Source organism: Passer montanus, unplaced genomic scaffold (assembly GCF_014805655.1).
Source record: "Passer montanus isolate IOZ18808 unplaced genomic scaffold, ASM1480565v1 scaffold38, whole genome shotgun sequence".
NCBI lineage: Eukaryota > Metazoa > Chordata > Aves > Passeriformes > Passeridae > Passer > Passer montanus.
In genome coordinates, this window is record NW_024368596.1 from 3,979,977 (window position 1) to 4,003,741 (window position 23,765).

Here is a 23,765-nt window from a genome sequence, read left to right on the forward strand (position 1 = left end):
GTAGATTGAGGTCAAACAGTTAATACTACTAATCTTTGTGATTTCCATCCTGAAATGCAGGCTTTCTAGTAGGGAACGTGCTGGGGGGGGGGAGCCAGTAACAAAAACCACTGTATAGTACCAGGGAGATCCACACGTGCTGCGTTTGTTACCCTGCTGAAGGGAAGGTCCATGATGCCCAGGTTTATGTGCAGAGTTCCCAGTTTATAAAGCCCAGCAGAGACATCTGGACACAGCTCCCTGCATCTCCAGCAATTCTCAAAGATCAGGAGCTTATGCAAGCAATGCTTTTATTTTCTCTTTAAGCCACCTACAAATAGTTTTCCAGTGCCAAATACAGCCTTCCCTCCCAGGATGATCAGTGTGAAGATGACCACAGGAGCACCAAGCCATGTTTTCAGCTTGTTATCAAAAGCAAGGCAGTTATGCTGAGAAGTCCATTACAGGCCACAGTTTCAGCTGTCCCTCAGAATGGGACAACTGTACCTGTCACTGCATCTATTTGTAAACAATGCCAGTCTGCTGAAATAAGTCCTCCCATGGGATTGCATCCCACAAAGAATACTATTAACAGTTTCTGGCCCAATTTGCCTATGATGTAATTATTTCCAAGATTTTGAAAGGAACACTATATTTTGTTCAGAGCTGTTTCAGGCTCAGTTTCAAGAACTGTACAAAGCTCTTTTATGCACTTCCAAACCAGAAAAAAAAAAGCGAAAGAAGATAGCCTAGAAAGTTTAACGGTTGATGATAACTTCTAAAGCTGGTCTAAATCAAGAGCAAAGCAAACCACAAAGCAATACACACCAAAATACTTAAAATTTATGGTTTTCCTGATCAGAGGAATCTATCTGCTCTTTCATTAATTCTGAGATTTTTAATGTACCATTGCATCATGACAAAAGAACATTCACTATCATGTAAGACTTCATATTTTAAGTGTTTCATACTGATTTAGTCCAACCCAAACTTAGAGAAAACCTGTAATGAATGGAGGGGCAATAAGATATATTCAGCTGGGGAAACTCTCAGATTTACATTGCAGAGAAATGTCAACAGCAGACAGCTCAAGTTATACTCTATTCTGGGGCCAGGTTTTCCTGTCATTATAACAAGTCCTTGGTCCTGCTAGTCTACCTCTGACTAACTCCATCAAAACACACTTTCTGTCTGTTGGAAATTACTATGGCATATCCATATATTCAGCCCATCAAATTCTGGTGTTATTTCTCTTTTTTTCTTTAGGCATTTTTTTCATTGCTTGGGAGTTTTGGGGTGTGGTATTTTTTTGGTAGGTTTGTGCTGGTTTGTAAGCTGAAACAACACAGCTACCAGAGCACTTGACCAGACCCACCAGGGCCATGACAGCCACCCAGGCTGTCAGCAGGGACAGCTTCTAGAGAGGCCAGCTGGTGCTCACCAAGAGAATGGAGTGCACAATCAACAGGATTTTCCTCATCTCAGTCCTCAAGGACCCCATGAGTGCAACCAAGACAGAACTGGTAACACTTTTAAAAGGAATTTGTAAGACAATCACACTTGTGCAACAAAGAGGTGACCAACAACTACCTACTACCAGAGAAAACTCTTGTCACTGCCCATCAGCTTTAAGGAAGCATTTAAAGGGACAGACTGTTGTACCAAAATACAACAGTGTATTTGAGTGTGTTAGCTAGATTCCCAGCCAAATGGCAAAAGCTAAAATTAAATTCTCAGCCAGGTCAGTTGCTTCTGCATAACTACTACAGGGTTATAGAAAATTATCCAATATCCATTTCCTTCCTCCTTACCTCTTCTAATCATCAGTTGTTAAGTAAGAAGACAAACATTGACTTTAAATATATGGCATTCAGCTTCTCTGTGACTCAATTCCCCCTTTGCAAAAGCCTGTCTCGTAATTTTTGCATCTAGTCCTTGACAAGCTAAGGAGTAGAGAAAGGAAGACATTTGAAGCACTCAAATGTCTTCAAAACATAATATACACACAAAAGATTTGTTCAATTCAGTTCAAGTTGAGAGCAGAATCTCATGCTGGGCCTTGATCTCAGTAAGTTCTTCACCCCCTGTGTATCTGGGGAACACTGTGGATAGATCTTGAATAGCTTTCTTAGGCTATTTCAAAGTCTGCATCCTTCAAACACGACTGGTTCCAATTAGAACTCACAAACAGTATCCTGTGTGCAGAGACACTGGTGTTCATTTCCAAAGCCTCAGAGATACTACTGCAGCTTGTGATGCAGCAGAACTGTCTCCAAGATCACTTGACTGGAAGGGACCATGCCAATTTTCAGGCAATAGATTTGCAAATGTAACTTGAAGATGCAAGGTTCACTCTTTGTTTATAAATATACTTCCTGCAAAAAGATATTTATTACTTAGTTGTATGGGCCAGATTTTGCCCCAGTGACACTTATCCATTTCCAAAAATCGATGGTGATGTAACTGAGAAGGATTCTCTCTAGATATTGAATACTGAGACACTGTTCAGGTATTTACAGAGTATATCTCAGCCCAGTTCAGACCTGTATCTGCTCTCCTACATCTGCATGTTTACTTGCAGTTTTCTTACAGCTCCTTTAAAATGCAGATAATGAGTTGGACAGAACAGATACAATCATGTTTTCATTACTTTTGTGGAAGCTGTTTACTGTCTTCTCTGTAAAACAATACTGAGGCCTTTTTGATAAAAAATGGCCATATTCAGCATCAGCTGAAGCAGAGACAATTCTGTCTGGGTACTCAGGGTCCAGGGCAGTCTGTGCTCAGCTGCTTCCACCCTCGGCTGCCTGCAGACTGTGCAGGGGTGTGGGGCTGGCTCTGCAGGCAGGGCAGACACAGCCAGGTGCCCTCTGAACTGAAGACATCTTTTGTAGGATCTCCCCCACATGCACGTGGTGCAGAACAACCACTGCATCCCTTCTTTACACAACCCTGAAGGAAAGGCTGCATTCACACAAACTACAGAAGGAATTATAACCCTAGAAACAACAAGAACGCTTCCCTTTCATACAACTGTCTCAAAGCACAATACAAATATTTGTCAATTAAACTTCCCCATTCCCCTCACAGCCAGGTAAACATGCTCTGAGCTGAACAAATTATTCAAACTGAGTAATTTCTTTGATGAATGTACTCTCTGTTCCTGTTTGCAAACACCCTGTAAGCAGCTTATGATTCCCTCCAATATATTCATTTATTCAGAAGTTATCCTCTGTATTTGCTACAGGCAACTTTTGGCCTCTGAACTAGCTGTTCATAAGAAGCTCTCTGTGTGGAGGGCATATTTTGAATTCAGGTTGTATCCCAGTAAAACTACCTTGGTCCCAAGTACTTGAAATGGAAACATCCATTCTGAGATGGGATAAACAAACTTCTGTTAGGAACTGCAGCATTAAGAGTTTTACATAGTGACTTACTAATATTGGTTTAAAATTCCCTATTGACAGTGTACTTGTAGCAATAATGAATACAGAATGTCAATGAATACAGAAAGTATATTCATGCAGTATCTGTGAATTTAATGCTTTTAACTAAACATTTCTTTGAATTTAAATTATTACATCCTTTTTCTGGACCTTGAATCACCCAGTTTAATTGCTGAGAACTGGGAATGAAACAGTGGAGCTTGTCACAACTGATGGAAATAACCTGAAAATATACTTTCCCCCTTGCTTAATTAGCATTCAACAGCATTCTCAGATCATGGCCTTCAAGGATCCATCTCCCCTCTTCAAACACATAACCTAACTACATTTCTTTCCATAACTCTTCAACTCTTTCTCTGCATGCTGCCAATGCAACCGCAGGCAACACTTTACAAAACACACCTGGCTTTCACCTCTGAACGCCGCTCGGCGCACCCACTCTATGCTCTGCAGGCTCCCAGCACCCCAGACCTGCTCCCCCCACAAATCCTTCACAGCTCCTCACACAGGTTCACTCTTCCAAGTGCAGTTAGTATTGGGACTTGCCCAGCTCTTCTCACTTATCCCTTCTGTACAAAGCAGTGGCTGTTCAGGCTGTGGCCTCAGAAAAGCCAAACAGAATTACTTTTGCATAGTAAATCCAGCAGTGTTTAAAGCTAGGTGTATATTTAAGGGCTGTGCTTAACCAGTGCCTAATGTGAGATAACATGAACAAGGGTGCTGAGGCTTCAGACACTATGAGAGAAAAACTGGAGAGAGTTCCTCTCCACCCTGCTGGAGAACACCCCTAGCCCAAAATATTTTCTTTGTGGGTGTTTTTTGATCACATCAAAACAAAAGCAATCCATTCAAATTGTGCTCCTGCTGGAATCTTGGCTACTTACTAAACCATTTGAGCTTTGGGATGGTTACATGACCTGGGAGGGGAAGAAGTGTGTGTACACAGGGTGAGCAGCAGGGAAACAGCTTTCCCCATTAAAGCTTGTCCAGGCATTCAGTAATGACACCTCAGCACAGCAAGGAAAGGAAGTACATTCCTACAGGTTACACAAAGTGAGCACCTCGCAGCATTATAAACTGGTGACTGTTTTGACAGAAAAAGTGACTTTACTTCATATGACAAAGGCTATGGACATACCCTGATGATGCAGAAAAGCCAGCTGGATCACAAGGATGCTTCTGCCACCCAGACAGACCAAGGGGGAGAGCTTCCACTCTCCTGAATGCCTTGGGAGGAGCCACCAACACCTCCATCCACTCATACCCAAACCCAGACAGCTACATGGGCATTTCTGTCATATGTTTTTGAATCAGGATTCAAACAAAAATGTTGTGATTGAAGTTACTGAATCTGGAGACATGCCAAGACTGACAGAGCAATGGGCACCCCAGAAGCAGCTAAAGGAAAAAAACAGTGAAGGATATCACAGACCGGTGTTTTTCTAATGTAGTAGGAAACATTTCTCTGGGACAGGTAAGAAACTACAAAAAAGTACCTAGGAAAGGCATTTATATGCAAGAGAAAAACAAAAAAAACCCGCCACTCCCTGTTTTGCTTTTTATTTACACAGCTGAAGGGCTCCACAAAGCTGGAAAAGATGTCTCAAAATCAACTATGCCTCTCAAATATCCCACATTCCACAGGATTGCATCCTTTGCCCTTGTCTGCACATGAAAGAGACTGTGAAATGAAATACGGATTTAAACCATTGCAGATAGACTGAAATAATTCTCCATATGGACCTTATTATTTCTAGTTCAGAGCTTAGGCCTCAGGTTCACTTTTGTTCTTCAGGAGGACTCAAATGTAAACAAAGAAAAGCTACTTAACAGAGACACCAACATTGCAACTGCCTCAATAAAAACTTCATTAACTTAATTCAGATTAAAAACAACCAAGACAAACAGTTTGAGTTCTAATTTTAATCAGCAACTTGGAGCTAATCTTGAAGCACTGTCCAAGGTCAGGTATGAGACACCAGCCCTTACTGCAAGATACAGACAATTAAAATGGACCAGTCTGATTCCAACCCACCTGAGAGACAGCAATCCCTCACCACAGAAAGGCTCTATAACAAATTGCTGGATCTTTGGCAGGTTCAAGCTGAACACTTGTGGCTCACTTAGTTGATCAAAGTCCCAAAGTGGTCCAGTAACCCCAAATTTGGGCCTGGTCCTGGAAACAGTTAAGAATGCAATAGCACCTTGAATTATTGATCTGCCAGGGTTAGAACAATATTCATATTGATATGGTGGGAAGCAGACTCTCATTACATTCAAAGATCCCAACTGTTGCAACTCAGCACAAAAATGTCACCCCTTCTCTCATCTTCTCTGGTAAAGGCATGCTGAAGGTGAATCTACATCAGCCTAGCAAGGTAGCAGGCTACCCCACATGCTCCACCTATATGTGAGAAATGCCCAGGAAAAACCATGCTGTGATATTGCAATAATTTTCTTTTACACATCCTGCACGTCCCTCTCTGCAGAAGACACAAAGCTCCATTACACTGATGGATCTGGAACCACATAAGGGCCATGTCATCACTTCATGCTCTCAGGAATACTCTGCTTTCTTCTGTCAACACAGCTTCAGGATGTGCAGGTTGAACTGCTAGTTCTTCTGCTGGCCTTTGACAGCTTGTGAGTCTCTCCACCATGTTCTCCTACCCCCTATCTGCTCCTCCCCACCTCCTGTGCCTCCCTGGTGTGCATCCATTTGGGTGCAGGGCTTGCCTCCAAGTTCCACGCACAGGACCACACAGTGGGCTCTGTCTACACTCTCAGCAACCTCACAGAATCATCTTAAAAGGGACCCAGAGCATCCCAAGACAGACACTTCATGTTTTAGTCACACAGCCCGTCCCGTTGCAGCACAGGAAAGGCTCACAGCACTACAGACCACCAGCACAGGAGCTTGAATTTGGCCACTCTCAAGCAGAGTTCTGATCCACAGCTACACCCAGGCTAAAAAACAGCAATCAGGGCAAAGCAATCAGAGAGCTTGGCAGACATAAGCTTGCTCCCATCACTATTCTCTCTCTTATCTTGTAAACGGTATCAAAGGAAGCCTCTTCTTTCTTGGACTTCCATAATCAAAATTAGATATATAAAAAAGTTTTTTAGTTCATATTTTTGGGCAGCCTAAACTCCTACTGAACTCCAGCTGGTGCACTAAGGCTGCTTTTAATAAACCACTTGCCATCTTGTCTATTATGTTCTTCATTTTGTTTACATTAACCAAAAAAAAAATCAAAGTTTGGAAGAAGAAGGAAGGGTAAAAAATAATAAAGTACCAGTTTCCCTGGTTTCTCTGCAGGTGTTGTTGCTTTCTCTGCTTTTCCACAGTTTATTCTCTGCTTGACACGCTTCCAGAAGGTGTGCCATGATAAACACCTCTGAACCCCCAGCCCACACTTACAGTGCTCAGCACACAAAGAGCCACGGCCCTTTTCCCTGCAATGGTCCCCACAGGCAGGACAGGAGCTGGTTTTGCCTCGAGATGTGTGCAGCTCTCCAGGAAGGCAACAAGAGACAAGGCAGCCTGTCCTGACTACAACTACACACTGATAAACCACTGGCCCATGGCTCAGCAGACACATGCAGGCCAAGCCAACAATTACCACAGAATTCTGGAAGAGACAAGCAAGCAGCAGGATAATGCAATAATTGAAACTTATAGACAGTTGCCATTTCTAGCACCTTCTAGTCACCTTGTAGCTCATTTTGCCTTTGCAATCATTAGCTGAGAAACTTGTAGTAAACACTAAACCCATGTACCAAAGGATGAATCTGAACATGTAAAAGACTGAACTCAAGGCTCCTAGGCAGAGTTGGGAGACAAATCACACTGCAAGAAGCAAAAATAAGGATCAGGAAATCCTCTGGATATAGCTACTGGGGCTGGATAATGACCACTAATAAGGAGAGCACAGGATGGACTTGAAACCTCCAAATCCCACAAGAAGAGACAGAGACCAACACCACACGAGCAGATTTGCTGTACCAGTCTTCTCAAGGCATTATGGTATGTTTGGGAGGACACAGCTCCTGCCTCCAAGGAAGGAGAAGGCAAAGCCCAGGCTGCCACATGCCTTTCATGTGGGAGGTGAATATGGTCCAGATCTTGCATCAACTCTTTAGGGCACTAGGGCAGGAAGGCATCATATCCCAATTTACTTCCTCAGGGACAACATTTTGCCTTTTATTCTTTGTCAGGCCTTTTATTTACAGCTGACTAACTTCATATACCTAATATTCACCTGCTACGTTAGTGATCTTATTGTGCATAATGGCCTATCTACCTTGGGGGTATCATGGATCTGGAGCAGGCAGGGGGGAAATGGAGCAGTCACTGCATGCACTTACTCATTTCCAGTTGCCAGCAAGACCTTGCTTCAGAGCAGCAGGATAGGAAGATTAGGAGAACAAATATAAAAATGCTATTTTTAAATAGGTCAGGGAAGAAATGACACCTATATGCAGAAAGCAAAACAAGATCCACACATAAAATCTGTTGTTTTCTCAGCTACCACAATGGTATGGTATTTTTAAACTGCTTAACCAGGGATTCAGCATTTAACGCTTCACTGCTCAAAAAAATCATCTTCTGCTTCAGAGTAGTGGAGCAGTGGAGATTCCTTCCTGCTTCATTTCATATTACAACAGGAAAACAGTTCACTGTCCTCTCATGACCTAAATGAAAAAATAAAGGTGTTTGGGGATCTAGTCCTCTGCACTTGTCCATAGCCTCCTGCACAGAGTCTGCAAGCACCAAGGTAAGGACACTGGACCTGGAATTGGACAAAAAGCCCCCAAAGGTGGCAGCATCCAGGACACCTCAGCCTCAGTCCCTGTATGGGAGAATACTTGAGCCAGCAGGGACTACTCTGGTCTTGGAAATCACACATGCTACAAATCCCAGTTACAGCAACTGGCAGGTATTCACACTTCTGGACTCACTCCTGTATCCTGCAAATTTTTGCTAGGACAAGCCACTGACCTTCTCTGTACAACCACAGATGCCTTGTCTACAGAACGTGGGTGCACTTTTCCAAGTCACTGCAAAAGGATCCAAAGTTTTTTTAAGAAGCAGACAAGAGCCAAGAGATTTCCATTCCCAACATATCAGGGTACTCTCATCTCAAGATCTCTGTCCAAAATGTGTAGAGCCATCTGCAACAGCTCCTGTAAAAGGGAACTGCCTCCACTGCTCAGTAAGTGCTTCTAAAGCAGCCTTAGATCCTACTGCAAATCTGTACAAAAGCACCAACTCCCAGAGCAGCAGCTGACACTAATGCAATCTTGTATCAGGTCAAAGGTGGCCAAAATAAGAAACCATCAAAATGTACAGAAAAAAAACCCAAAACAAATAAAAGAGCAAGGGAAGAGGAAAGAGAATAACAATACGACCAAAAATAGATTCCTTGTGCCACACACACATCAGATCTATGGCATAAAAGCTTTGCAAAGAAACTTGTTCTTAAAACAGTGCATCAACATTTACTGTGCTGCTGGCTGAAGTCTACTACTGTCTGACACCCCTACTTACTATTTACAACTTCAGGCTTTAAAGAAAACTGAAGTACATTAATTGAGGCTTTTATGAGGCACAAAATGATGGCTGCATTGTTACATGTTGTAGAAGAAGAAAAGCAGGCTGAGAAATGGGGAGGACATCAGAGAAGCAGCACCCAAGGAGAGAAGTTGCCGAAGAAAACCTTAACAGCTCTTCTGCCTGTCTTTATTCCTCAATCAGGCAAAGGGTCTGGAGGTGCACTGCTGTCCCAGGCACAGACCCCAGGAGGGCCACAGCCTGCTGAGCCTGTGTGAGGGCACTGACACAGCCAGAAAGGACCAATCCAGCTGCAGTGACACAGCACTGATGGCTCATGACCCTCCAGCTTGGCCAGCACACACAGGATGAGAGGTCTCCAGGCTTGCTTCATGCAGAACAGCTGGAACCTTCAACAGGCCTGTGCCCCAACATGTCCCACTCCCATGACAAACTCCAGCTGATTTTTGGAACTGTAAAGAGCATTTCCATGAGCAGACAGACAGCAGCAAACCTGCTGCTCCTCAGCAGAAGCTGCCACCTCAAATGGGTACCTGGCTACAAGATGCCCCCACCCACAGTGAACAGCACAGGCATATTTCTTTCCAAACCCCACTCCAGAAGTAATGGTAGAAGCAATGGGAAGATGGGACACACTGCCACCCTCCAGGCTCTCAGCACCCTCAGCTCTGCCTCATGACAGACCAGTGCCTGGAGCTGGGCTTCACCAGGGGAGAGGAGCAGGGATCTACCTCATGTTTTGTTTCCTTACAGAACACATTGATAGGCAGAGCCACGTGCTGAGAGTACAAGCATGGGACACCTGCCACACACTTCACAACCTTAGACAAGTTACTCACTGTCTTTGTGTGTTCTTTATGGTTCTGTGAGGAAATTGTCTCTTTCCCTTGCTGTTAACACAGATAAGAGGTTGCTTCTATTTTGCCACATCTATCAGACTTTAAAGAATTTAATGAAGAGCCAGGTTAGTTTCAGAAACCTGAAAGCAAGAATGTTTTTAGTCAGCACACAGTACATACAATACGTTGTCAACAAACTGGATGGCAAGTGAAGAAGAGAAAAAGAACAACAAAATACCTCCAAATGAGCTGAGAAAACAGGAAGTACTGGGGGGATACCAAACCTCTGGAAATGCTAGATTGCTAGGAATAAAAGGCTAGACATGAGAACAGGGCCTTTACATTGATCTGTCCTTGAGGAGGAAAAGACGAGAAAACTGGAGGTAAAATAATTTGACTAAGTGGCAGAAAATGATGAAAAATGAGCAAGACGCTGTTGCCAGGGTCAGTATCTAAAAAAAACCCAGCCCAGAACAGCTGATATATTGTCTGATCTCAGACAAAATGAACCTGCCTAAAGGCACTATTGTTTAGGCAAAATCATGAAGCAAAGATTAAAAGCTCTGGTTACAAAGCTGTGCATCACCATGTCTGTGTGTGACTGAGGGGATAGCAGAGGTTCCCCAGTGAAATGGGTGACATCCCCAGACATGCACTGTAAGAATGTGAATGAAGGAACCCAGGGCACATGGAGGGGCTGCCTGAAAACCCAGGCTCTGTGGTCTGGGAAAGCACAGTACAGAGAGATGCAAAAAGAGCAAGGCTCAGCTCAGAGCAGTGGGGTAAACACACACAGGAGACAGAATGCCTTCACAATGCAGTTTCTCCAGAATAACAAGAGTGAAGGCAGTGCCTCAGGATGATCCTGTAGAAAGAAGGATCTCTGCAATAAAACCTCAGGAGACTCTCAGTAGTCAGGCTCTGCACAAGAAGCTGCCAGCCCTTCTACAGCTACATTTGCTGCTGTGCCATTAAATCAAAGATGAGTCTGATTCCAGCTGGATTGTAGAGCCAGCTGCAGTGATAAGAGGCAATCTTAAGACGGGAGAAATGCCACTGAATGCTAAAGATGTAGAATAAAAAAAAATGTTCTGAGATCAGTGAGCAAATACAAGCTGTTGACAAAAAAGCCATCACAAAATCAGAGGTATTATCACTTTAGCTTGACAGAAGTTGACAGACAGAACCATCCACTGTCTGGTAGCAGGACTGTGCAAACATGAAATGATAAACACATTTGATAAAGAAATATTATCAGTTTTGTAGAAACTTATGTCCCTGAAAGGCCTTAAAAAAAGAGGTTTTGATTAAAAAACCATAACAGAAAAGGAAGACCACAGAACATACTAAACCAATTAAAAGCTACACTAAATTACAGGCCACAAAGACCAACCACAATCTAAGAATCATTACTGAGTGAACTTATTGTCAGTGAGATTAATTCCTGGCCTGCATTTACCTCTGAGGCCTTTAAAGAAATTCTTGGAGCCAAAGATGTGATGAGCATCTTGAGCTGCAGCAGTGCTGCAGACTCTGAAGTCTGGGAACATCTGAGGCCATCAGCACACGCTGCAGTGCTCAGAGCCAAGCATGTCATCCCCTGGGTTTCTCTGCAGCAGCAAGTGGGGTCAGGGTCACTGCAGGCCCTGACCAGACACGGGTTCCACCCCAGCCAAAGGGCTGCTCACCATCCCTCTGTCCCTCCTAAGCAGGGCAAGGCTGGAGGCAGCCACAGCCAGGAGCTGGGGACACAGCACAGCCCCACGGCCTGTCCCTGAGCTGAGCCCACATCAGCCCCTGTCCCTTCAGCCCCTCCAAGAGGCTGGTGTACAAGAAGCTGCTCTGCTACTGGCTTGATTTTGTCAGCTCCTCCCTAACTTGCAGCCTTGGGCAGATGGCTGCTTTTCCCTGCCCAGCCCCGAGGTACCAAAGTCCTACACAGCAGCTCACAGCAACACCAAGATGCCTCAGCAGCAAACCTAAGAAGAGCAAGCATGGGAAGCCAGTGTCCCATTCCATTTACCAGCTGATGCCTTGCAGCTCACAAAGTGCATTTGCTCAGACAGAAAGGAGCCAGGAGCTACACTCCTGGAATGTGACATGTCCATGCACACCTTACTAGTCACCAGCACTGTCTGGGTCACAAGCCAGGAGAAAGGACCATGAAAACAACCCCACAAAGTACTTCCAAGGGATAATTGCCCTGTTCTTCAAAGAGCCCTCAGCACTTCCTGGTGGTCACTAATGGCAGCAAAGACATGCAGAAAAGGCAGCTTTACAGAATGATGTGCCCATGTCCCAGTGGAAGAGAGTGCATTAACACACCAAATTATCACCTAATTATAATGGGGGACTCCAAGTGATTTCAGAGTGTCACAGACAGTAATGCAATACCATCACCTTGATAGGCCAGGTTGCTGCCTTCTCTTTGCAAGACTACATGTCATGATACACCAGCCAGCACCACCCTCAGAACTTTTGTCAACAACGTGCACCATTAGAATGCCCCTATCCCCAGAAAAACAAGTTACAGCATGAAAAAGTTACTCTTATTCCCCAGTCTTTTCTAGGACTGCTTGACAGATTAGAGATCCACCCCACCATGGAGATTCACAGAAAGCTACAGTGGAAAACCAGCCAAGGATCTGCTACTGCAAATGCTCAGAGTTTTATCCACCCCACCATGGAGATTCACAGACCTAGCATAGGAGAAAGCTACAGTGGAAAACCAGCCAAGGATCTGCTACTGCAAATGCTCAGAGTTTTGTTTCCCCCTTGTGATAAATTTCAGAGGAAACTTAAGAGCAGACTCTAGGAAAAGGCAATGACCACCTAACCTATTTACTTTGTCTCTACACCTGAATGAAAGTATCCACTCAATTTTAAGAGAGGAACAGTTTTTTTGCAAAATTAATAATTTCTTGCACCTCAAACAGCTTTTATTTGTCATCAGAAACAAAATAAACCAATAAAGCCTTAATGTACTAGAAGAGAGGAAATATTTACCTTGCATTAAGTAAACTTTTCCCAGGGAAGTACAGGGAAGTACAGGGAAGACGCCTGGTCTCTTTATTATCTTTAATTCAATTCTGCTTATCAGCATCATCATTACAGCTGAAAGTGCAAAGACTTTAGCACATTTCAAGTCTTATTCAATTTCCACCAAAGTATCTGAATAGACTCCAGTAATGTTGTATCAGATTTCTACAGACCCTTCCAATCTACAAGCTAAACACTCCTTTAAGAGCTAAATGAATTCAGCTTCCTTGCCTTTGTGAGGAAAAGCCCTGGCTGCCTGCCCTTTCTGTGACTCAGACACACTTGGCCCAGCCATGAGAAGGGCTGCATTCCCTCTGCTCCCACCGAAGTCAAGGGCATCTCTCAGGCTCTGCTCGCTGAAAACCAGGCTGCCTGCCACAGGAGCCAAAGCCAAGCTGCCAGCCAGTAAATGCACAAACCCTGGGAGACAGCAAGCGTGAAGGCAAAGCCCATGGCTCAGAAGGGGCAGCCCTGTATCATTTTCTGGGCGTGCCAGGCACATGGAAGTCCTGCTGTACCAGTGGGCACACTTCTCCATCGCATCCCAGGACCTGCATGTCTAATCTGGGCTGACGCAGAATGGGGCACATGGAATGAGCCACTGCTGGAAAATGTGGGCCATAACATCATGGTTGATTACTATTTCACTATCTTCAGATTCTGTTCAGCCTGCAACAGCTCCTACATAAATTCAACATTTTACAGATCTTGTTCTGGTATTACTTCCCATGTTTTAAAATATTTTTATTCCACTGTCTGGAAAATATTTTTTATATAATGCTAACATTTTGGGCATCTGAAGAGTGATTTATTTCATGTTTACGAAGCCCTTCACCAGCAACAATTAAGTAATTCTAGTAATCTCAAAGGACTTCTGGAGTAATCAGTGAATTCTTATTAGACAAATCACACACTTGTCTGTAGAGCAAGGGCCAAAATCCTCTCAGCTTTCCACTGCTGAGAGTCTCAGCCTTTTAGCCTAAATGAGAAAAGGTACTAAGGGCAGACCCTGCAGACTGTACAGACAGCCCATGCCACACAGAGCTCACCCTGAGCACCAGAAGCTGAATGAAGCTGACCTGAGCCAGCCAGAGCACAGGCACCAGTCTGCAAAGAGCTTACAAATTAGGAAATCAATGCACAGAGATCAAATTATCATTACAAATTGCCCTAATAAATCTGTGGATGCAAAAATGATATAAATTAACAAACAAGCCATCACCGCTCCCTGATATGCACCCCAAGAGCCCAAACTCTTCCTCTTGCAACCCAGCAGTTGTAAGGTCTCCAGCTAAGAAATGCAACTGAAGTGCCCTGGTTCTGCCCCCTGTACACACAGCACCTAAGACATGAAATTTATATTCTGAATTAAACTGTACAAAGCATCTCCTGTACTCCACTGAATAGCAATCACTGCCAGTTGAAAACAATGACAGCAAAATAATCTTTTACCCTAGTGTACTGCTGCACATGTTCACCTTCATATTCTGACACTGGAATACTTGCCTACAGGTCTAGGAGCAAGTGCAGCTGGTCACACTCCTTACTGAATGCTCTCCTGCTACGAACACTGATCACACCCCACCTGCATATCTGCAGCCCCTGACCCCAATCTTCAGCTACATCTCCTAGTGGCTGATTTCTTTCAAAAAATTAATTCTACTATTGACATCCTTATAATTTCTTAATGGGATCTAAGACCTTTCAAACAGTCGTCAGTACCCAAATCAAACCCAAAAATCAGAAGGACTTTTCCCATCCTGCCTCCCCGTGCAGGAGCACAGGAGGAAATGCCAAGAATCAGGTGTTCTCCTCTGCTCTGCAACTGAGCAATCATGGGGACTCTGGCCAATTACATAATTACAATGTGCCTCCATTCCCTCATTTCTCAATTATGCTGTAACAAATCCCTGGTAACCTGGGACTGATCCTGTGGTTTAGATTCTGCCTCCCTGAAGGCATCTGATAGGAACAGGCCATGCTCATGGGAAAGGCAAGGTCTCTGACAGGAACTGGTCATTAATTTTTCAGCAAGTTACATGTCAGTGTCTTGAAAGAGAATCTTTTCATGGGAATATGCCACTGTTTGGGAAAGCTTCATCAGAAGGATGTGCCTCTGGAGGAAACAGAGCAGGAAGAGCATTTCTGTTCTCTTACAAAGCAGCTGAAGAAAGCACAGAACTGGGGCTGGGAACCTGGGTTCAGTGCAAGCACCAGCACTGTGGGTACAAGGCAGAAGATCCAGATTCCCCAGAACAATTTTTCCAGTCCTCCATAAAATCTTAATAGCATTTCTTCTTTTCTCAAAGGCTTTAAAAGATCCCGGTTCCATGGAGATAGCAAAGACAAAGCCATTTCCTACCTGGCCCCACAATGGGGAGAGCTCAGATTCCACTTAACTGTGAGTGATGCTGTGTATACACAGACATGTATCACATGATGAGCTGTCAAGAGTCCAAGGATGTCAGATCTCCACACAACCTCCCTCCAACAAAAAAACAACCTGCTGGCCACCTCCCAGGGATTCTGTGCAGATTATTAATTCATTAATGACTGGTGAGTGCTTAGAAAAGGTAGAAGGTGAGGGACTGCTGTTATTTCCCATTGTTATCATGGCTATCTGACATACATGCCACAGGAAACTTGGATCTATCCTCTGTAGGAACCTGTGATGCTGGACTCAACACAAATCAGTTTATCCAAGCACAACATGTGAGTTATAACAAATGAATGATGATTTTGGCCTAGAACCTTTTAAAAGAGCTCTGCAGATGGGCACAGGGCCACACAATCTTAATATGCAAAGGCAGCCGTGCGACACCGCTGTGTCCCGTGAGACTCTTTGAAGCAGCCCTTCTGCCAAAAGCTCCTGTTCACCCAGAAACGCTGGCAGACAGGAGGATGTCTCTGTACTAAACCATTTCTGTGTAACATCTGCCACCAAAGGGATTTGGGATAACTTTCCTAGTCCACAGCAACAAATGCTGAGGCAGACATTCTTGCAACTTGGCTCTAAGGATGAGAACTCCCACCAGAGGGGAGGAGAGGACCACCAGGACTTTGATCTACTGGAACTCATCAGCCTTTCCTTCAGCTCTTTCACCCAGCTGACAATACAGAACACACTGGCCAGGCTCTCCCTAGAAAATTACTTATTATAAACTGAACTGCAATGCAAACACATCTAAACCCTATCCTAACTCTTTTCATCAGCCAGTACTACTTAGTTTGACAATCCAATTGCACAAAACAGATCAAGGCAAAGGCTGGAATTTGCACAAGCATGTTTATACTGGCTGTCTACACCACTCAAAGCAGAGGATTTATAAGTGAAACAGTCAGGCTGCTCCCATTTTTCTGACAAGCCCAGAACTTCCTTCCAGTACCTAAATGGGCTACAAGGGAGCTGGAGAGAGATGTTTTACAAGGGCACACAGTCATAGGAGGAGAAAGAATGGCTTCAAACTGATAGAAAGTGGGTTTACATTAGATGTTTTTTTAGATTAGACATTTTTTACTGTGAGAGCAGTGACGCCCTGGCACAGGCAGCCCAGAGGAGCAGTGGCTGCCTCATCCCTGGGACTGTTCAAGATCAGGATGGATGGGGCCCTGAGCAGCCTGGTCTAGTGGAAGGTGTCCCATAGCAGGGGGGTTGGAACTGGATGGTCTTTAAGGTCCCTTCTAACCCAAACTATTCTATGATTCTATAATGAATGATTCCTCCTCCCACACGGACAGCATGGATCACCTTCAATATTTTTTAAGACAGAGGGCCAAAGAAACATCTACTCTGCTGCCAAAGCTGTGCTTGCAGTTCTGAAAGGGGCTCCCTAGTCTGCCCTTCAGCACAAGGCACAGACACCATCAGCAACAAGTGCCCTACTGAGCAGCTGGCCCATCTCTCCCTTCCATGGAGAAGCTGGAGGAGAGATGCACTCCTGTCCAGCTGCAGCATCACCATCTGCCCCAGCAGAGAACACTGCAGCTGTTCTGGTGCCCTAGGAATTAAACACCTCTACTCTTTACCCGTTGACCCTCAGTAAAAAATTTGCTTTGATAGTTTTCTGGCAACAGCTGTCAAAAATTCAATTTATGTGTATGTATGTGCACAAATCAAAAACCAGTGTTTATCATTCAGGTTTCTCACTAATCTCCTTCCTACCAAACTGTGGATGTAGGACAATGTGACATTAAAAGGATTCGGCAAGATGATCAGTATGCAACACCTTTACTTCTAGGTGTGCAGTTGTCTACAATTTCTGATAATGCATCTTCCCAAAGGCTTTGTCAAAATATGTGTTTGCATTGCAGAACATCAAGAGACAGGGAGGCAATAAATCCGTCCTGCATTCCAAGACATTAGCAACTTGGCAAGTTGAGTGATAAAGAACCAATACAATTATGTGTCATTAAGCTGCAACTAATAGTTGTAGGGAATGGATAAGAGCCTGCTGATTAGAAATGCTATCAAGGAAACTCTAAGATGTGGCATTAAGGCATGCATTGAAAATAGAACACATTTCATGCTTCTCCTAGAAATACTTAATTCTATTTCAAGCCACCACCTCTTGTTTTACTTGGCATGAGTACTTTCCACCACAAAAAGTTCTTTTTTCCATCAAGCATTTTATGAAGGAGTCAACAAATAGCATCTACCATAAAACAGAGAGCCTGCATGTCCTCTTGGTCAAAACAAAGCTCTTCTCACTCTTCTTTCAGAAAGACATACCAGCCTGATCAGAAAACACTTCCAGACCTCACTGCACAGCTCATTTGCTCTTCGTGCAAGGCCTCCACGTGAATCCACATCTGGACCTCCCTGGGACAAAATTTCTGTGCTAAACATCTTATCCATAAATTTCTAAAGGATATGATGGGATTCAGTAAATACAGCAGAGAAATTACTGCCCACTTCAGGTGCACATGGAAGGCAGTGCTCAGCTCCTATGGGAATCTACCTCCAGTTGCATGTGCCTCATCGTCCATGTGGGAAGCAAATACTTCCACTCATCTTCCAAGCAGAAGTTACACTTACTGAGGACATACACCTGGCACATTACCCTCAGGCCTGGCCAAGATTAACATCCTCACTTCCAAGAACCCACTTAAATTCATGAAGCATTCCATATTTTTAACAGGTTGCCCAGAAAAATAGATGTCCCAGCCCTGAAGCGTTCAAGGCCAAGGTGGCTGGGACTCTGAGCAAGCTGCTCTCCTGAAGGGTGTCCTTGCCCATGGCAAGGAGTTGGAACCAGATAATAGCTAAGGGCCCTTCCAAGCCAAGCCATTCTCTGATTCTGTGACACCACATGACTGAGACAGCTCCTGGTGCTTCCACAGACCACTCAGGTCCTGGCCTCCAAAACCACCACAGCAGTGGTTAAACAGTGGTTCCGATATCTGCAATGAAAAAGCTGGGAGCTGCTGAAGGATTTGAGACTGCATTCCTTTAAGTCTGAAACAGGATTCACATGAGATAATACAAATCTCTGATGACTTGTGAGCTGAAGAGGAAAGCTGCTCTGCCCCTTTGGCTCTGACTAGTTCCATTTACTTCCACGGCATAGAAGTCTGAGGGAAAAAAACCGCATAAACCCTGTCCTAATCTATCTTCTGATCCCACAAAACATTTCCATGTGGCAAGTATCTGAAAAGCCACCAAGACAAACTCTGTGCCAGTTTTCTGGGCTTTCACATTCCCAGCTCAGCAAAGTCTCACAAGAGTTGAAAGCTGGGCCTTTTATCCGAAGGTGAGTGTTCAGCCTTTCTGATGGAACTCAGCCATGATTATCTGGGTAATCATTATACTCTTTCAGCAATTATCATCAGCACTAATATAACTTTGGCTGCTGCAAACTGTAAGAGTGTCTTGATCTAATTTACATTCAGGGGTGTTATACCATAAAGTGCAACATATGATCCCAGTCTGACAAAGCTGATACTGAAGACTGTGTAAATGGAGATGAATATGGATCACTTCCCAAGTCTTTGCACAACGTTTGTTGGCCCTCAAAAATCAAGTTTCCATTCTTCCAAAGGCTGCATAGAGAGCAGAACCATGTATTCTTTCCTCTGTCTATAAGGAAGCACCTCCAGAGTTGAAGCCCTGTTCTGAGTAACAGGCCTATGCCTGCGGTGATCTGAAAAACGTCTGTCCCAAGAACTCTTGAGAAAGGAAATTCTGTGAGAGGGAAAGGACTTTGAAGGTAGCTACAGAAAGGAAGAATGTGTGCTAGAAAACAGTAGAAATCCTGAGACCATGTTCTGATTGCAAATGCCATCTAGGATGTTACATCAACGTTAAGAACTGACGCGTTATTAAACACAGCTATTTTATAAACCCAATTCTGTAAATTAAATGAAAAGTTGAGGTCAGACCATATAACTGAAGGCAGAGTTTGGCCAATGATCATTATTTTTCATAAGGACTGTCCTCTAGGCTAGAAGGTGTGTCATGACACCCCAAGGTTAACTCAGTTAACTCAGACTAAGGAAATGGTACTGACAGACTATTTTTTGCTGACAGTAATCTCTGTCAGGTCCTCCCTGTGAGAGCTCTGACACGGGCTTGGAAATCCATTCAGATCCCAAAAGTTTAAGTGCAAAACAATTCAACATAGGGCAAGGCACACATCCTCTGTATCTAAGACTTAGCTGGGATGCTGCTTAAAGTTTGTTTACTTTCCCCTGCTCTCTCAATTCTGGTTATATGCCTAGAAATTAAAGCTAAAGGGCAGAGAGACAGTATTTTTCCCAACACGACAGAAAAAAACTCACAGAAAACCTGGCTTCCTCTGAAGTATCAGGCCAGAGTTGCAACTGCATTTTCACTTGTTTTACTAGACCCATAAAACACCACTTGTGCTGAATGGGTGCAGGGGGAGACCTCTCAAGTACTGCTCAAACTGAACAAGAGCATGGGCGAGCCCTTGTGTTGGGGGGACCAGCCCTGTGGAATGCCACCAGCACAAGCACAGTGTGGCAGGAATTCAGGCCCTGCCTTCTCTCCTCAGAGTGTGAGGCTCAGACATTAGCACAGAAACACAGCTCCACAGGCTGTGGGATTCTGGGTACCAGAAATTCTGCTCAGGCAAAGCACAGGGAAGGGAAAGCCCAGAGGAAGAGTCTCTGTGGTTCCAGCATCCACAGCTGGCCTAAATTTTACTCCATGCCAGGAAGCAGCTCCTTTCTCACAGACAGCTGCTGTTACAGAGCACTGACACCCACCATGGAGCAACTGGGCATTCAATATTAATAGCACCAATGAGAAAATTAGGAACCCACATCAAAGCACTGAGAGCTGTTTTTATAATATTTGGCTTTAAAACTAAGTGCAAAAGGAAAGGTGTTACACTCAGCTAAGCATGCTTTTTTCTGCAGCTTTTAAACACACACACAGATGCAGAATGATCCCTTAAGGATGGGGGAAAGCTGCTGTCACCTGTAACTCAGCAAATCACAAGTTACATGAAGAAACAAAAATCAATGCTGCTCTGAAATTTAGCCTAGCATGGAAAAAAAAAGTCAAAAACTACCACAATAAAAGGCTGCTGAAAAGTCGGTCAATGGGAAGTGCTGCTTTGGCCATGGTTTTTCTCAAACATGGTCATTACCTTGCAATTTGAGTCCAAACATTCTCATCTGCACTACACTGAGACCCTGCACTGAACACAACAGATGCAAACCAATAATCCAAATAAATTAGTACACACTTATTTGCTAGAATTTTTCTAGTAACAGAAAATTATTAAAAAAGATAATTAATCGAATTTAGAAATCTTCTGTTCTCCATTAAAACACTGACATTGGACCAAAATTCACAGAGCCTACCTGCATCAACAGTCAGTACAGATAAAATATGGATGCAAATAATGTCAGCCATGTAATCTCCATAAGGAGACTCTTGTATTTGGGGATTTAATAAATTAAGGACATGTACAAAGCATAGAAATATCATCTTGAGGATACAGTGGTTATTACTGGTGTCCCTTTTGACTGGAGCAGGGACTGCTCAGCCATAGCCAAGTCTCCACAGATGGGCACAGCCTGATCTGAGCTCTGCCTGCACTCTGAGCAAGCTGATGCAGGCTGCTGCTCTGAGAGCTGCACAAGCACGTGAGTGCAGCACTGTGCCCAGGCCAGCACAGCCTGCAAGGGGTCCATCCTGGTCCTGTCCCGCTGACAGCTACGGGTGTCTATCATCTCCAGCCTGGAAGACACATGCTCCATCACTGCCATAAATCATCACTGGCATGATGCTAACAGTGAAGTCTTCATGTGATCTTAGATATGTTTCTCTAATAGTTCTGCCACTTTAGCATCTACCCAGAGAGAGGACCTGACATTTTTTTAAGTAGTTTGTTGAGACACTACAACTTGATGACTCAACTTAGTTATTTGTCCTAATCTGCAATAGACTCAGAGCTGTTCAGTAAAATAAGCATGGGCTATTTCCCCTCAGAGCAGGTGAAAGATGGAGTCAACAACAAATACACCTGCTCTACTTTGCTCAGTTACCTGGTTTCATTTTGAATCAAACCCTGTCTATCTTCTGCTTCAGCCTGTCTCACACATGTGCAGCCTCCCTGCCTTCACTGGGGCTCAGGCCAGACAGTCTGAAATTACATCACTGGCATCTTGCTGCAGCCTAGATGGCATCACCTCAGGTTACACACGACTGGGAGAGACCCACTGGGTCACCAAGTACAGCCCCTGCTGTCCAGGCAACCTCGTCACCTAATCCCTTTGTAAGTGAATCAAAAATAGTTACGGACCATATCTCACTGGGCACACCCCAGGCTAGCCACAGATGACATATTGTGGTGTAAACTGACTTGGGAAAAAGTACACAGACACATCCAAGACAAATTAGAAACTGCAACAAGCAGGGAGGTAGCTTAGTCTAATGGCCAGGGAATGAGACAGGCAGCAAGATGGTTGGGTCCTGTTGCTGCCTCCTGTTCTTCCCTGTTACACCCATAGTGCCATTATTCCATCCCTCAGGTTCCTCTGGGCTGAGACTAAGATAACAACACTGTCCCTCCTTCCCTCACAGATGGCTTTGAGCACTATGACAGAAAGAGGGACACAAGAACTACATATTTTTATCCACTTTATCTCCCCAGCAGGTTTTTAAAGCCCTCCTTTGCAATTCAGTCTGTGGATAATTTGCTACCTGCATCTCCATAAAGTTTAACCTGTCATAGCCTGACAAAGGTGTAATTTCATCCCCAGGCTCTTCTGACTTGAGACTGTGGAGCTTCTCTTTGTGGATAAAGTATCAAAGCAATAGCTCTGAGACAACAGCCCTTTGCATCTCACAACCCACATATTATTCTCCCTAAACACAGTTTAACTGGCCCAAATCAAAACTTTTTCTCTCCCCTCATGCCTCCTCCCCACCGTGCACACAAACACAGATAAAAGCAGCAGACAGAGACACAGAGAGAGGATGGTTTATCCCACAGACAGGATTACTGCATCATGATGTAATGACCTTGTTCAGGAAAGAAAAAGGTTAGTTATATATCAGCCTGAGCTGTAAAAATACCAGTTCATTTTCAAAATGGGGTAAAATAATGTCCATTTAAAGTTATGCTTAAGAAAACATAAAACACTTTTCCAGTGAGCTGGAGAGAGAAAGAGCACAGCCCAACTGGCCTCAGGATAACCCCTCTGCAGACACAGGTAACATGGAATCAAACAAGCAGGAGTGTTCCTCTGCTAAGTGTGCATGGGAAGGAGTATGCTGCTTTCCACCTGGTTGTATCTTCAAACATCCAAGAGTTCTTTCTGTACACTACAAAAGTACATGGCAAAAAGAGCCATTTCTGTTTCATTTCAGGTGCAAAATGCTACAGAGCCAATGTTTCAGCTGCCCCTTATGAAGACTTTACATTTGTACCTGCTGTCTTCTACCTCGGAACAACTGGAGGGAGGAAGGCCATATGCTGCCTGCATATGAAGCAACCCATGAAAGAATAATTCAAGGCCATTATTATCTCTTTTTAGACAACATTTTAAAATGTTGTACTGACTAAAACTCCAAGTTTTGCCATGACTAAACTCCAAGGCTGAGATAATCACATTTGTGACTACAGGTTCCTCAAAGGGACTTACTTATAATGAATTTTCAAATGCTTTGAAAATAATAGGTATTTCAGTATTTACCACTGAAAACAGTAAAAGAACACTGATGCTACTTGCCCCAGTACAGCACACTTATTTCATTGCACTGCTGATATTCTGCTAAAGTGAAGTGCATGTTATTAAAGACAATATTTACCAACAGATACTACAGTTGTGAAAGTAATACAGTCCTTCCACGTAAAAATAGGCTTCCAACAGGAAATACAAGGCATTTGGCAAGTCTTAGCCTGCCAAGGGCAACTGCTCCATGTCCTGTTTCCAGGACAAGAAAGCCCTCCAGTTACTACAGATTCTTCCAGTGGTGAATGCTGAGCTTGTCTGGTAAGTTTTCCGAGCCCAGTGGAAATCCTAGAGCAGACACAGAAAGCTCTGAGTCTGAATTGGCACCAGATGCTTTGGAAAACAAGTGATTTTCATTTTCTTACAGGAATATGAGAAGGCCAAAATGCTTTATTTGTCAGCACAGGAACAGCCACTCATCTAAGAGCATGAATATTCTGTTGAAGTTATAAAATCAGACTCTTCCAAGGAAACCCTGCACTGAGTAACAGTGCCATGTGCCAACTTACAGTGCTCTCTACACGTGTATGAGACAGGAAATGTATTTTCTATAGCAGATGAACAGCAATGACAGCCTTCAGACTAGAGTATGGAATATCATTTGCATCAAATTCCAGCCTCTCAAGGAGCAGCCTACAGTATCTCCCTACTAGCTCAGAGACTCCATACAAAGGCCAA

The 23,765-nt window shown here is 43.9% G+C and overlaps 1 protein-coding gene across 4 annotated transcripts in view; it reads right to left on the minus strand.

Moving 5' to 3' along the window:
- Positions 1 to 23,765, minus strand: part of LOC120506158 (serine/threonine-protein kinase PAK 3) — a 125,815-nt gene that overhangs the window by 37,548 nt on the left and 64,502 nt on the right. Inside the window, exon 1 of one of the 4 annotated variants that reach the window (XM_039717382.1) lies at positions 3,828 to 3,852. The exons of the other annotated variants lie outside the window; for them this stretch is intronic. The gene's annotated coding sequence lies outside the window, so the exon portion shown is untranslated. Of the gene's footprint in view, positions 1 to 3,827; positions 3,853 to 23,765 lie in introns of those variants that run through there. 4 annotated transcript variants of the gene reach the window in all.